The sequence below is a fragment of the Dryobates pubescens genome, chromosome 2 (assembly GCF_014839835.1).
Source record: "Dryobates pubescens isolate bDryPub1 chromosome 2, bDryPub1.pri, whole genome shotgun sequence".
Taxonomy (NCBI): Eukaryota; Metazoa; Chordata; class Aves; order Piciformes; family Picidae; genus Dryobates; species Dryobates pubescens.
Genome location: NC_071613.1, coordinates 42,443,387 through 42,459,430, shown reverse-complemented (window position 1 = coordinate 42,459,430; position 16,044 = coordinate 42,443,387). Strand labels below are relative to the sequence as shown.

The window sequence follows — 16,044 nt, the reverse complement described above, 5'->3', positions numbered from 1 at the left end:
TTGATTACAGAAGCTTGCAGATCACTTTGCTTTCTTATGTTCCCTGTGCAACTTCAGTTAGACAGTACACTTCACATTTAAGACAACAGAGTATTTTGGTCTGCTTCCGTTCTGTTCCAGAGAAAGTTGCCTTTTTGTAGACTAAACCACATCACTAAGTGCCTCATTCAGTCTCTTTTGAAACACTTCCAGTGATGGTGACTCCACCACCTCCCTTGGACTCTGCCCATCTGTCCAGCCTTGTCAAGGTCCCTCTGCAGAGCTCTCCTACCCTCTAACAGATCAACACCTGCCACCAACTTGGTGTCATCTGCAAATTTAGTGATGATGGACTCAATCCCCTCATCCAGATCATCAATAAAGATATTAAACAGGATGGGGCCCAACACTTATCCCTGAGGGACACCACTAGTGACTGGCTGCCAGCTGGATGTGGAACCATTCACCACCACTCTCTGGGCTCAGCCCTCCTGCCAATTCCTAACCCAGCACAGAGTGCTGCTGTCCAAGCCACAGGCTGACAGCTTGGCCAGGAGTTTGTGTGGTGGATGGTTCAAAGGCCTTGCTGAAGTCCAGGTAGCCTACATCCACAGTCTTCCCCACATCCACCAGGCAGGTCACCTGATCATAGAAGGAGATCAAGTTAGTGAGGCAGGAACTGCCCTTCCTAAGTCCATGCTGGCTGAGCCTGATCCTTTGGCCATCATGTAAGTGCTGTGTGATTGCACTCAAGATAGAATAGAATAGAATAGAATAGAATAGAATAGAATAGAATAGAATAGAATAGAATAGAATAGAATAGAATAGAATAGAATAGAATAGCTCAGCTCTGCAGAAAGCTTGAAGTTACAGGCATTTCTCCAAGTTTCCCAGTGTTACTATGGGAGATGGTCATACGTCTTCAAGCTACTAGCCTGGCCTCTTTTAGAGCTCTTACTGGATTACAATCTGAACAGAGAGCAAGCAGAAACAACCCTTTCTATATGATGACTCACCTTGCCAGAGGAAGATTAGTCAATGGAAATTTCTGTCTGCCTGTACTGGTTAGTAAATATGTACTAACTTTTTTTGCAGTTGGCACTCCATCATCAACAGAAGTAAGAGCAGAGGAGTCCTAGGCTGATTTCCAGCATGTAACAGACCTTACACTTAAATGATGTCAGGTGCTGAGTCTCAGCTCTCCCATTTACCCTTTCCACTCACAACCTGTGCAAGGCATACTCCAGCCTTTCCTCAGCGCACTCAGAGTTGACAGCCCTTGACTGCCTTGATGTTGGTTACTCCATTTTTAGTATTTCAGGAGAGGTCAGGCACTGTTCCTGGTCTGAACAGCATAATACATTAGTATAGTCCATCTGAACTTTCAGTATGGACTAGAAAAAGACAAAATAGCAACCCTAATACAAACACATGTTCACAACAGAAAACAGCTTACAATTTGACTTTTGCTTCTCTGATGTGCATCTCATCTTTGGAATAAATGCTATTGGGATACCATGTAGGTATTAGTTAGGAGAAGAACAAAGGAAAGAGAGGAAAACATGACTCAGACTGTGTTACTTGTTAAAGAAACACATTGAAGAGAAAGGGAATTTCTCCATTTAATTACTCTCTATGGTTATTCTTAGTCATTGTAAGTTATCAGGTATCACCAAGTCTAATTAATCACACCCTGGATTACCATGCATAAGTATGTTCATCTGAGGTAAGAAAAAAAATGTATAGGGATGTCTTGTGGGATTTGTTCCTGTTTCTTAACTGTCTGCCCTGTACCCCAGCTTCTCCTCATGAAAGAGGTTATGTCCTCCTGAGAAGTGGTAGCAAATACATTTCAACTTGTGTAAGTTTCAAAGTCAGCTGAACTTTTCCACAAGAACATAGAAACACAAAAAATAAAACTCATCATAGATTATTTGACTCTTGGCTAAAGCAACGTCATATATTCACACAGTATTGTAGACACTGGGAAAGTCTTTAGTCTGTATTTCGATGGATAGTCTACTTTGCACAACAATGTACCTTTTTTGAGCAGTGACATCTTCATTTGCTATATTCTATTGAGCCACTAGATGTCCCTCGGTCCTACATAAAGCTCCAGATTCATGATTAATCAGTGGGACCACGTTGGAATTCAAGCAGTGTAGAAGCATGTTTGCATTCATAGCGTGCAGGGGATTTCTGTAATAAACGCTGGCCCTTTGAATCGTGCCACTGAGTGTGTGATCTGTAAATCATGGCAACTGGAAATACTGGTGTGCCAAAGACAACAAATGTAACTGTTTGGGAAAAGGGTATATCTGGCAAATACAAAAATCAGGTGAGTATGAAGAGAGCAGATGAAGATGGCACTGAGCAAAATAGGCTACAAACCCATGCATCACAGAGTAAACTGGGTCATTCAGTTCCCAACTATTCATTGAATAATAGAATAATAAACCAGGTTGGAAGAGACCTTCAAGATCATCGTGTCCAATCTATCATCCAACACCACCTAATCAACTAAACCATGCAACCAAGTACCCTATCAAGTCTCCTCCTGAACACCTCCAGTGATGGTGACTCCACCACCTCCTCGGGCAGCCCATTCAAATGGGCAATCACTCTCTCTGTGTAGAGCTTCCTCCTAACCTCCAGCCTAAACCTCCGCTGCTGCAGCTTGAGACTGTGTCCCCTTGTTCTGGTGCTGGTTGCCTGGGAGAAGAGACCAACCTCTGCCTGTCTACAACCTCCCTTAAGGTAGCTGTAGACAGCAATAAGGTCAGCCCTGAGTCTCCTTTTCTCTAGGCTAAGCAGCCCCAGCTCCCTCAGCCTCTCCTCATAGGGCTTGTGTTCCAAACCCTTCACCAACTTTGTTGCCCTTCTCTGGACACACTCCAGCAAGTCAACATCCTTCCTAAACTGAGGGGCCCAGAACTGGACACAGTGCTCGAGGTGCGGCCTAACCAGTGCAGTGTACAGGGGCAGAATGACCTCCCTGCTCTTGCTGGCCACACTGTTCCTGATACAGGCCAGGATGCCATTGGCATCAGCATTCTCCACATACATATATTATTACTAACTTTTTGGCTATTGCTGAGGTAAAATGGCACAGTCTGTCTTAGCAGTCAAACTAGATCTTACTTACTTAAAGCATACCTTTGACTGCAGTTCAGTTGGGGTATGGGTAGACCATACCACAGCATGGGTTTGGATAAATATAGACTAGCTGCAGAATGATCAGTATCAGACTGTGAATTCTGGGCAGTGTAAACCAGGCACTATACCAATAAAGACATACACTGGTGATGGTGAAAGCAAAGTCAAACACTGCTCTGAAGGAAATAAAATGCTTCACCCAGTAAATAGTATCAGGAAGCTGCTTGCAACTGCCTACAAGCTGTACAACTCCCTTTTCCCTTCCTGCATCCTATCTGCCTTTAGCAAGTTTCCTCTATGTGCACAGACTTGACCCCCATTAGTGAATTTATACCATCAGCACTTTGCAAGATCACGCTGCAGAAAGTGCTGCATCTCTAATTCTGTTTTGGAAACTCTCAGATTAGGATTCACTTCCTCGGTATTTTAAATTCATGGACTGGGAAGAGAAAGGTCACACAAAAAAACCTGAGAAACCCTTCCTCCAGATTAGTTTTGCATTTTAGGTCACATGAATGGTGGCACATTACATCTGTAGAAGAAATAGGATGCCAGCAGCCTTTTGGCCTTTTTGTGTCACCAAAATGTTCATAGCAAAGGGTCATAGCATATCTTTTCCCTGTTGTTTTTGAGACTGGTTCTGAAAAACAAAAGCACAGCCATTTTTTAGTGACAATAGATACAGAGAGTTCTGACACTCTTGTGTTGCTAGTCTGCCAGTTCTAATGTCACTGACTGAATGATACAGATTTTCATCACTAATTAAGTATCAGATCATGGTGCACGCTCTCAATGTTACGCTTTTAATGCCCAGTGATTTCAAGGGAAGCATAAGCATCTAAATGCCTTTATGAGTCTTGTTCCTGTTCTTAAAATACAAGGGGGAAAGTATGCAGTTCTCAAGAATGTATTTGTTTGTTGAAGGCATTCTCAAAGCACAGAGAGCTGGGAATGTAAGAACAAAAACCTATACAGTATGTTTATGGTATTCTCTACTTGAGGCCTTTGAAATGATTCTTCCTCCCAGCTATCCTCAGATTGACTCCACTGGAGTAGAGACAGTGTATATAATGCATCAACCATTTCTGGCTCTTCAGTTACTGCACCGTGTAGAGCTGCTCAGATGACAGTTAATGACAATCTTGCAATTAATACACTGTATAATGGTGAGCTGCTTCCACCACACCATCTATTAGTGATAAGAGAGAGAATCAAATCCAGAGACCAGTAACCAACAATGTGAGATTGTCATTATTTTTGGTGGAACTCATATTAGATTGTTATTTCCAATGATGAAAGATAAACCATTTTGGGGCTAATAAATCCTACAGTTCCATATAATCCCTGGTGTTTTTCTAATGCTTAATAGCTTTGCTCTCACCAGTTATCTAACTTGCTCTGAAGGTAATTTTTTTTTTTCCACAGACTAATAAGTACACAGAATGTCCTTTCCCCTCCTGCTTATTCTTGTTCTTGGCCATTTTTTTTTAATAGGAAACTGAGGACAGAATGACCTATTGAACCAATTCTGCTCCACAGTATAGCTGACAGGAGAATGACTGCCTCAGCTCAGGGCTCCAGGAATGGAAAAACAGATGTTTCTTGGCTACATTTAACAGATGCTATTCCAGATTGAAACAACATTTTAAAATGCAGATCCCTAGAGTTTATGTATTTCCAAATTATTCAAAGAATGGGAAATTTCTTGCAAGGCTTCAAATAGTGCCAAGCATGCCTTCTTTCTTCCCACTCCCCTCCCCCCCCGCCAACCTCCCTTTTATTTTTCCAAATGAACTTCTACAGTTTAGCATTCCTGTGACTGACACATCCACCAGAATATGTATTGGTGCCTAAGAGCCTGAAATTGGTTAGATTAACACTGCCACAAACTTAGTACATGACCTTGAGCAAATCACTCATTTTCCTTGGATCTGTATTCTCAACTTGTGCTACCTGAACCTTGTAAGTTCTCCACAACAGTGTTTCATCTACTGGTACCTACAGTACCTAGTGAAAAGAGGGTAAGAAAGCTCTGCAGAGAAATCTGGATAGCTTAAATCAATGGGCTGAGATTCTATGATCCTATTCTCTGAATAGATCTAGGTTGCTGTGTATTCAACCATAACAGACAGTTCTTGGTCTGGAGCATCCCAGAGTGACTAATTTATGCTAGGACCATAATGACCCTCAGAATAAGCCAAAATCAGGGAGGGCAGGAAAGGTGTACCAAGACATTCTTATCCTGAGCTTGCTAGGCTTGCCTCGGTGTACATTTAGCATGCATACTGGAACACTTCTGTCAAGCACCACAGAATTAGTGTGATGATATCCTCATGATACAAATAGAGAACTGAAGTGACAGCACACAAATGATAACCAAAAATACACATTAAAGATCCCAAGTTCATGGAACTGTGCATTTCCCAAGAATAAGCTTTAGCCCACATTGACACAATTTCCTTCTTCAGTTATGGCAAGTAAATCACAAGAGCTGGCTGTGATGGAATACTCTAAGCACTTCCTTTCCTGGCTGAAACTAGAGATATGCCCCCAAATAGGAAGTGCCTCAGCTTATTGGTTGGTCTTGTTGGTTTCAGAGAAGATGACTTTGCTGTGAGATTTCCTGAACTTGTTAGACATTTCTAATACTCAAATCTGGGATGAGGAAAACTGAAGCTCTTTACAATGGAGAGAGGTATCACCAACAGAAATGGAGCAGAAGCACAAATTTCATGTTCAAATGAATTTGCAGACATTTCCTGGTATTATTTCATACACTGCACTGATACATTACACATGCATAGTATATTATCTTAAAGTTTGTTTTGGATATGATTCTATTTCACTAAAGAGCTGCATTAATCACCACTTCTTAATATGCAAATTTAGTCAAAAAACAAAAACACTTTTGCAGAATTATTATTCTATTTCTAAATAATTGAGCCCTTTTCCAAGTATTTCAAAATGAAAGCATAATATTTGGGATTAGAAATGATTGAAACACTCTTCAAACATCTTAAATATATAGGCTGGAAACTTTAAAACAAAGACTTCAAATGTTGACTCTTGCAATGAAGATAGCTTCATGTTTTACAGCCAGCCATAGAATTTTCTTGTATCTTTATAGAATAGCGTATATAATATAGCAGTCTTAGGGGTTAAAACACTGGCATGTAAAAAAGCATTAATGTCAATCACTGGAATTTAGTGGAGCCTGTAACAACACAGAAGAACTGAAGCTGGGTGCTCTTGGCTTTTCATGGCCACAGTCTCTATACCTGCCCCTTGTATTTAAGTTTCATAAATTGTTCAAAATTTTATTGATAGAATTAATAGCCAAAATTCTGTTTCTCAACATCTGGTTCATATTCTTCTCCCAGTTATGCTGGTACAACTCTAAATTAAACTGAATGCCTTATGTAAAGCCACTCCAAATTTATGATGGTGTAAGGAAGAAGTGAACTTGGTTCTTTTGTCCTTAAAAGATGTCTCTATTTGCAGCCAAATAAAATCACCTACGGTTACATACTCTGTGGCACAAGAGTGCCATCCAGTGGTAATTTGCAAACCTGTGTTTGATGTAGACATTCACAAAAGTTTCACTAGTAGCCAGTACTGGTTATAGCTACCAGTCTGATAGCTAGAAATATAAATTCCCGAGCAGTTGCTAGGCTGAAAGGAACATTTCTGTTAAAGACTGATGATTTTTCCTTTTCTAAGTGCTCATTTTTCCATACTTTAGATAATGAATGTTGATTGTTGTTTTCTTAAGAGTAGGAGCACACTGAAGTGGAAGGCTCCTGGACTAGCTGGACTTAGCAGCAGTGCATACATTCATAGCATATGTTGCATCTTGGCTAATAAACCAATACTTTTCAGCCCCTCTGACAACATTGTATTATTCAGTTCTGATAGCAAAATGTTGATAATTCAAACATCCTTGTACAGTGCTTCACCACCCGCTCTAGATGTGTCCTATGCAGGGGACAGGGTTGGAAGTGATTAAGCTTTGAGGCTGGTTTCAATTGAACACTTAAGCAGTCAGACATCAATGTGACTACTGATACCTCTGATCTGCAAAGAACAAGCCCTGAACTCAGACCTTCCACTTCCTGGATAACTGCTTTACCTGCTCTAGTGTATCATAAAAATAGCTTTTTAGAAGGAATAAGTATAGTTGCAGTTGTGAAGATTCAGTCCCCTGTCATCTATTAAAGGGGCTTGAAGATTACTTCTTGAACTGCTCTATGTACTTGAATGGAGTAACACATGGTGTTCTAGTTCCTGATTGAGTTGAGGTACAAAGGAGTGCCAAGCTGCTTAGCCCTGTTGAACTGGTGCAGACCTGGACACTTAGGGAATAGCTTATGTAAAAACACATGAAGTGGCTTGGGAATTTAGACATGATGCAAGGTCAAACACAGCTCACTGGGAGTTTTCAGTATCTCTGTTTCAAATTTAAGAGATCAGATTCTGCCCTACCCCCTTACTTTTTCGACTTGGCCTATGGCCAGTAAAATAAATTCTAGTTAAAACCCCATGTATTTCAAGCAGATTTTACTGACTTACCTTATTGTTGGTCTCGCCCTCTCCAGCATCTGTAAAGTTTTCCTTTGTTGTTAACTGCATCTCTTGCAATGCAGATGCAAATGATTGATTCATGGATTTGTTTGGCTTGATTGCCTGTAGATAAATAATTTTGTACAATGTTCTTGTTAATGTTCTACATTCATCTTACTTCTAAACAGAAATTAAATTACCTGGGGTTGTAGGGTCACCACTGCACATAACACTTGCAAGGCACCAGCTCATCCCAGTGAGCAGACATGTCTGCAATGATCTCTTCAGGAGATGCAGAATAAGCAGAAAGAGTTTTATTTTTAGGTAAAATTCCAATTTGATGCATCTCTTGCATTAATACATGAGGTGAGATATTGAAGATTCAACTTGCTCCTATAAGCAATATGACAGTGGAGTTTCTACCTCTAACCTCTACAAGAGACCAGTGGGCTGCGTATCAGGTAATTATACATTATTTCTACAGTTATCTGCTATTTCTACTTCACATTTCACTATATTCAAGAATGGTCAGGTATGCACTAAAATCACAGAATCATAGAATGTTCAGTGTCAGAGATCTTGGATGGTCTAGAGATCATCAAGTCCAACTCCCCTGCCAAAGCAGGATCACCTGGGGCAGGCCACATATGAACAATTCCAGCTGGGTTTTGAAAGTCTTCTGAAGAGTCTCCACAATCCCTCTGGGCAGCCTGTTCCAGTGCTCTGTCACCCTCACAGTAAGAAAGTTTCTCCTCAGGTTGACATAGAACTTCCTGTGTTCCAGTTTATACTCACTATTCCTTGTCCTATTACTGGGCACCACCAAAAAGACACTGTCACTTCCATCTTGACACCCACCCCTCAGATATTTATAAACATTAGCAAGATCCCCTCAGGCTTCTCAAGACTGAACAGCCCTAGTTGTCTCAGTCTTCACAGGAGATTGCCTAAGCAGTCATAGACAAAGTAACCTGAAATATTAAGGAGTACAGGAAATAAAATCGGCACTAACATTTTCTATTGAAGAATAAATACTTGAATGCTGGAAATTATTCTTCAGGACTAAGATTAATATAATTAGACCTATTAATTTAGAGCGGTACATTTGCTTTGTGAAAGTAAGAGACCAGTAAATCAGCTCTTTGTGGTTTTTGTAGCTCTCCTCAACATTATAGATGTCTTAGCAAAATGAAACAAAGGTTCATTTCTGTTTCTTAGTTCTATAGCAGGTAAATTAGGAAAAAACACAACAACAACCAAAAAACCCAACAAAAACCCCACAAACAAACGTGTTCCCAAACATTCTTGAAGCAGTTTTGATTCCTTTTCTGCTATGAAACTCATGAGCCAATCCACAATTCACTCAAAATTTAGGAAAAAAAAAACCTTTGTCTCCACTTCAAAACAAAGCAGAACCCAAAAACTTATTAGCAGAAAACAGATATTACTTGGTGTCCTCAGGATTGACACGGTTTCCTTGCATCTGTTCAATAAAATGGAACAAATCTTTTACCAAGTCTTTCTTAGGTGAGCTGCCTTCTCCTAGAAAAGATTGTATTGCTGACTCCTCTGCATAGGAAGAGCAACCTTTTCTTCTTGGAATACAAGTGCTTTGTCATTGCAAAATGCTGCAGTGGGCAGTTGCAGTGACAGGATTAATACTGACTTGTCCAAGTGAAGCTTTGGAACAAAAGTAGGATACAGAGAAAACCACAATTTACATTTTCTGAAGCCTTTTTTGAGGCTTGCTATTTAGGAAATTGAAGAGAAAAAATTATTGGTTGAAGGGTGTCTAAATTTAGTGAAACCTTGATACTTTTCATATTTGATTGGACTAGAAACGAAAGGACAACTGGCACAATTGCACCCATCCAGGGCGCAGACCTCAAAGGATGAGCCAAAACCAAGTGCTCCCTGCAGATACCTAAGGATCTGCCACCTCCTGTTTCTAGTGCGGACAATATAATGATGGAAATAATTAGTTAATCTTTTGTTTAAATAAAGCATTTGGGAAAAGAGCTAAAAATAAACACTGATTCATTCCTTGTCAAGGAAGTTTCTCCTGTCAATTATCACATTGTTACTGCTGTTTTTAATCTAGTCAGATGGTGAGATTGGCAATCCCTTCTGCAGGGGCTTCTGGGTGTTATTTTGTAGAGAAGCTTGCTTGAAGGACTGATTACTGCTTTTATGGGAGCCAGTGGGAGTTTGGCCACAGTCCTTCACGCATGTTAATTTGAGGGACTTCCAAATGTTAGCTAATGATCTCAGAGTTCTTTTTATGAAGAATGTGTGGGTTTGTTTTGGGGTTTGGGTTTGGTTTTTTTGTGTTTGGTTGTGGTTTGTGTGGTTTTTTTTAATTCCTAGCAGGAAGTAACTATGAGGGTCTAAGGAAAGTTCTGCACAATAGTTCTGGACTTGCAACTAATTAACATCTAAAGGCTTAGCATTAAAAAAAAAACCCAGAACCCCAAAACCAGCGGCATATATTATTACCATACTTGGATATATCATACATAGTATAATCGAAGGTATTCTTATTATTCAGCTAGACCAGGCCACACACTTTGCATTGCTACGGACTAGGTATATTTATCAGCCTCCACATATGGTAAAATAAAAAAATTAATTGCACTCTTTTTTAGGAGCAACACCAAGGAAAAAGCAGTAGCCTACACCCCAAAACATGTCAGCATTGAGAAGAAGCACATGTGGGCAGGGGAGTATCATTGTGACTGTTTTATGAAGCCCTATGCAGCTGTAAAGGATAAACAGCGAGGAAGGGAAAAAAAAACCCAACCAACAACAACAACAAAAAAGGCAAACACGGTGGAAGCTAAAGCAGATGAGCAGAAAGCCACGGACACAAGTTCAAGCAAGCACTGGGGTTGTGGCTCAGAGGAAAGCGTACAGCCAGAGATCTTTGGGCTAAACGCTGACTTTAAAGGGCTTGGAACCGAGAGCAGAAACAAACAACTGCTCTCCGTACTCCCTTTTCCCAACAACAAACAAAAGAGAGAGGAAAAGAGAAACGGGGGGGAATTTTGTTTCTGGCTGTATTCAGGCCAGAAACAGGCTTTTACACATTTCTGATGAATAACAGGTTTGTGCCACGGCGTTAAACGACTGCGTGGCGCTCCTCCCGGCTGTGTACCCAGCCCGCAAGACCGCTCAGCAGCACGGCTTCCCACCTCCGAGACCACCCGCTTCCCCGCCTGCCTGCGGAGCCGGTCCTGCCTGCAGTCACGGCGGCCACGCTAGGGCCGCGACACGCGCAGCCTGTCCCCACCCGAGGGACAAGCCGCAGCGCCGTGGGCAGACGGCAGCACACCGAGCTGCTCCAACACCCGGCCGGCCCTGCCTGTCGCCGCCCGCCCTGGGCTCACCGCCGGCCTCGCCGCCCTCGTGAGGTGAGGGGGGAGCCCGGGGAGAGGGAGGAAGCAGCCAAAGACCTTCGGCTGCCGCCCCAGGGAGGGGGATCTCGCTCCGGGGAGTTGCCGGCCGAGCGGGAGAGGCCCGCCACCGCTACGGGCCCGCCCGCGGCAGCGCTCCTCGCCTCACGCTGTGCTGAGCGGCCTCCGGGCGAAGGCGCCCCGCAGCCTGCTGAGTGCTGGCGGCCTTCGCTCCCGCCGTGGTGCCGGCTGCCCGGGGGCTTCGGGAAGGGAAGATCACTCCCTTTTCCGCCGTTGAGTGTGCGTCCCCGCTTAGTGCCTGGGCGGGGGAGAAGCAGGGTATGGTGTGCCCCTGTGAAGGCAAACCTCAGGGCAGGCAGCGGGTGAGCTGGACTGGTTTTACCAAGACAAACTTAATGGCTTTAAACTGGGTGAGAGTAAATTTAGAACCTGAAAGAAGGTTGATGTAGATGTAAGGAAGAAGTTCTTCAGTGTGATGGTGGTGTGACAGAAGCAGGTTGCCTGTCGAAACTGTGGATGCCCCCTCCATCGAAGTGTTTAAGACCAGTCTGGATAGGGCTGTGAGGAGCCAGGTCTAGTGGAAGGTGGCCCTGCCGTTTAGAGGAAGGTTGGAACTAGATGATCCTTAAGGTCCCTTACAGGTTCTTGTTTGGTCGGGTTTTGTTTGGTTTTGGTTTGTTTCTTTAAAAAAAAACAGAAAAAAAAAAACAACCAACAACACACAAACCAAAACAAACCAACCAAAACAAACCACCACACCAAAACCACCACCTATTTTGTTATTGTTCCATGCCCTGTCGGGTCCAAACCCCAGCTGTAGCACTCAGGGAGGTGTTAGGGACACAGGAGGAGGTGTGGTGATGGGCTCCAGAGGCTCCTGCTTCAGCCAGATCAACTTCGGTGCCTGCCGGGGGAAGGCGTGCGTCTGAGAGGCTGTTGCTGCCACCCAGAAAAGCAGCAGAAGGAAATTGGTGAGGACACTGACCAGCTCTAATGCATGCACAGCATCAGCCTTACACTACACATACAGTTGCACCGTTGACACAAAGTTGCTTCCGTCCTAAGGTACAAAAGGAAACAAAGCACAGAAAGGAAGGAAGGGCTGTGCAGCCAGGAGACTGCTGGGGAAAGGGAGCCTGCGGCTTCCGTGATGCTGCGCAGGAGGTCTGTGGTAGGGCCAGCCAGAGCTCTTGTTTCCTTGCTTCCACTTTAGGAGATTCACCACCCTTTTGCGCGATCCTTTTTCCACAGTCAAAGAGCATAAAGCAACAAAATGCTTTCTACAGAGCAAAAGACAAAGAAATGCAACCATCCAAAACTCAAGCCAAAGTGCATCTGGCTTGGGATGAATACTGGACCATGTTAGCAGAGAGTGAGGATTTTTCAGAGAGTCAGACTCTGGTCAAAAATGGACCCTGTCATTCGGAGGCTGAATATGAGAACAGCTTGCAAAACATTTTTTCAGACTTTTAACAAAAGAGTTGGTCCTTCTTTTGCTCTGGTATCTAGGCTACACTGTGAATGCTCATGCATATCACTGGTTTTATTCACATGAGTAATTCCATTTGAATTTGGAGAGAAACTGTGTATGTGTAAAGTTACTCATACACTTTCTGTCTCCTTTGTATATTGAAATTATGTGGGGTTATTTTTTTTCCCCATTTGTTGGTGCAGCCCAGTAACGGTTGACATCAAGGTTATTGTGAACCACCATGGTTATTATTACTGTTTGCCTGCGTGACACTTTTGTTTTCCTTGCCAGACTGAAATCTAGCCATTCCTCTCTGAGCAATCTATTCCAGCTATGCAATTGTATCATCTGGTTTTATGCAACCATCTTTCACCTGACTGTGAAAATTCATCTTCTCTATAAAAGGTCTATTTTGTACTCAGTTTTTCCTCCAGTCATTCCTGACAGTCTTTCCAGTTGTGCCCTTGGATTCTTTCTCACGCAAGTGTCTCATGATTTCTCCCATATTGTGTAATCTAAATTCATACTGATTTTAACATGATATCTGGATGTTTTAGTATTTGCCAGCTGGAACACTTTTATTATTCTCATTGCCAAATGTCCTCTCTTTCCTCCCTCCTATTTCTTCAAGCTACATCTTCTGCCATTCTCATAACCTCATGTGTCTTTTCTGTTCCATTGTTCCATGTTTTCCCAAGGACAAAATATTTTGGGGACAAGAAAACCACACTGTCTGTCTTCCATGAAGTGTGGCATTAAGTTGTAATTGTGGCTGAGTTTTATTAGATACTCCTTTTCCTCAGTCAGGGGATATAAGGAACAAACAAGTAAAATTCATTTCATATCTTTTTGTTAATGGAAGAGAATAGCTTTCCACTGATACACTCTCACCTATCAAGTATACACTATAGTACTCTAATTCCTGCCTGAGGAGATGAGACAGACTGGGCAGCCACTGACTGCTTTGTCAACCAGAGTCTTTCTTCCTACCCTTGAAAATTTTGTGAATTAGCACGACTAGAGTCTCCCTTAGGAAATAAAGTATTTTGAAGTTGCTTTGGCAGCAGGTCATGAGCTGTCAAGAAGATGCATTCAGTTACACCGAAGTACAGATTTATTATGTTCAGTCTCCAGGGCATCTACCTACTGTATCTTGAAACAATTCAACTGGTAAGTTTCTATGAAATCCCCAAATGATGCCTTCTAGGAACATTGAAAATTGCTGTTTCCAGGGGGAAGAGGTGATGACCCATGTATTGAAATAACCTATTTCCAGTGGTGACAGTATAAATTACTTCCAAAGAAAGGCTAAAAGGCCAAATACGTCTCAGAAACCCCTGTGAACATGGTAGGAGTTTCTCATTCCTTTTATCTTAAAGTGTGAGGACCAGGAACTGCATTTCCTCCTTCTGCCATATCTAGAACATGAAAAACTACCTGTTTATCTCAGCTAAGATCCAAAGAGCCATCTTGCTGCAGTGACACTCTACAGTCAGGACTTCTACCCCAGTTACATGGAAGCACAATGGAGACTAAGCTCTTGACATGCCTGTGGATGGAGTCACTCACAAGATCTTAAATAAGATTTCAAAAGCAGATAAGATTGCTGAAGGAAGTATTTTACTAAGGACCAAAAATACATAAAGCCCATACACACACTGATTATCAGCATAAGCTTTTGATTAGGTATGTCTGGTGAACTGGATTTATGTGTCCATAACATGCTGTACTTGTGCCACCTACAGATGTGTATTTCAGGAATCTCTTTCTCAGAAACTTCTCTCAAAATTGGGTTGCAGTCAAATGATTAACTGCAGCGCTAGAAGTCATAATTAACAGATGACCTGGGGAGATCTACTACTTAAAAAACATACTCTAATTTTTATTTAGAGAAAAGACCCTTTTTTTTAAAAAAAAAAAAACAAACCAACCAACAATGAAAAACTAAACCAACCTGACTCAAACCCCCAAACAAAACACAACAAGTGAGATTTTAATTTACTAAGGAAAATAAGCCATGAAAGTAAGGTAGTATAAATATATATTATTTTTGGGGGGGGGGGTAGGGGTGGGGGGGTTGTGTCTGTGCCATAAAAACTTGATTTCAATACAGTGGCAAAGGTGATTTCCTGATTCACATTCTAGAGCTGTATATAAAGATGTGACAATCATAGAAATATTTCCTCTTTCTGAATTTCTTTTCTCCAGACCACCCCCTCCACCATATGTGGGAAACAGATTAAATATTTACTGTATTACTCCAAACCAAGAGCTATTTGTTTACTATTAAAAAAAAAATAATAAGAAGAAATACAGCTAGATTATAGAATCTACAACTGGATATTTTTATACTTCCTTATTTAATGAATTCTTATATTTTCCACTACTGTAGAATTCACTTTGTAATAGAGATGGAGTAATCCTACAGAGTAATGAACGTAAAGGACTTATTTTCTGAGTAAAAATCCACCAAAGACAATATATGAATAATGTCAATTTGCAAAATTCAGTTTTGGAATTACATGCAAACACATAAATCTGTTCTGCAGTTTTGACATTTTGAGCTTCAGCATTGATGGGATCTGAATAAAAGAAATGCAGTATCTTACCTGCAGAGCTCCATAAACAGGCAGACAAGCTGTTCACGAAGAGAGATTCATGATGCACTCATCTGTTTTGCAGTAGAGGTGCCAATGCCCTCAGTGGACTAGGGCTGCACACTCTAGAAGTAGTAGTAATTAAATATATAGGTTTACAGTATATAGAAACAGTATATAGAAACTGTCATTATACATTACTGTTTTAGAAAAGTTACCTCCTTTGAAATACCTGTTCAGTACAAAACCCCCATTCTGAACAGTGATAGTGCTTCAGAATACTCCCCCAGACTTGGTAAAATTCAGGTAAGAGTTATTGAACACAGAAGCCTTTCAGATTTTCTGTAAATTTTCATTATGTTTGCTTTATAAAGGTAGCAGAGGTGGTGGTGTTTTACTTGAAACTACCAAGAATTTTTCTGAACTCGGAAATCAGGAAGGATTCTGTGTGTCCCCCCCCCGACATCAAGTTGTCTAATACAAAAATACTGCGTTCTACACAGAAGGGTTCAAGAGCCGAGTTCGAAAAACTCGGTCATTAACAAAATGAAATAAAACCAACTCAACCAACCAAAACCCAACACCCCTCACCCCCTCAAAAAAACCAGCCAACCAACCCCTCCAAAACCCCAACCAATACAAACCAACCAACACCCACCAAGAAACACCATCCCCCCCCAAAAAAAACAAACCCCAAGATACCCTACTTTTCTCACTCAATAAGGGTGGTTTCATATCTCCTTATATTTCAAAAGGCCTGCTCCTTTTAAATCTGAAACTTCTGAGCATATTAAAAGCTGATGGGTATTAATCAGGGGGCCAAAGGAGACAAAAAAAAAATGCTTTAATGAAGATCTATTTATGGAAT

The 16,044-nt window shown here is 41.6% G+C and overlaps 1 long non-coding RNA gene across 1 annotated transcript; it reads right to left on the bottom strand.

Annotated features, from left to right (window-relative positions):
- Nucleotides 1-833: 833 nt before the first annotated feature.
- On the bottom strand, nt 834-15,297 carry LOC128897988 (uncharacterized). Its single transcript, XR_008462653.1, has 3 exons — nt 15,189-15,297; nt 7,705-7,818; nt 834-948 (listed from the first exon to the last, which is right to left on the bottom strand). It is a non-coding gene; the product is annotated as an uncharacterized LOC128897988 (long non-coding RNA).
- Between the last annotated feature and the right edge of the window lie 747 nt (nt 15,298-16,044).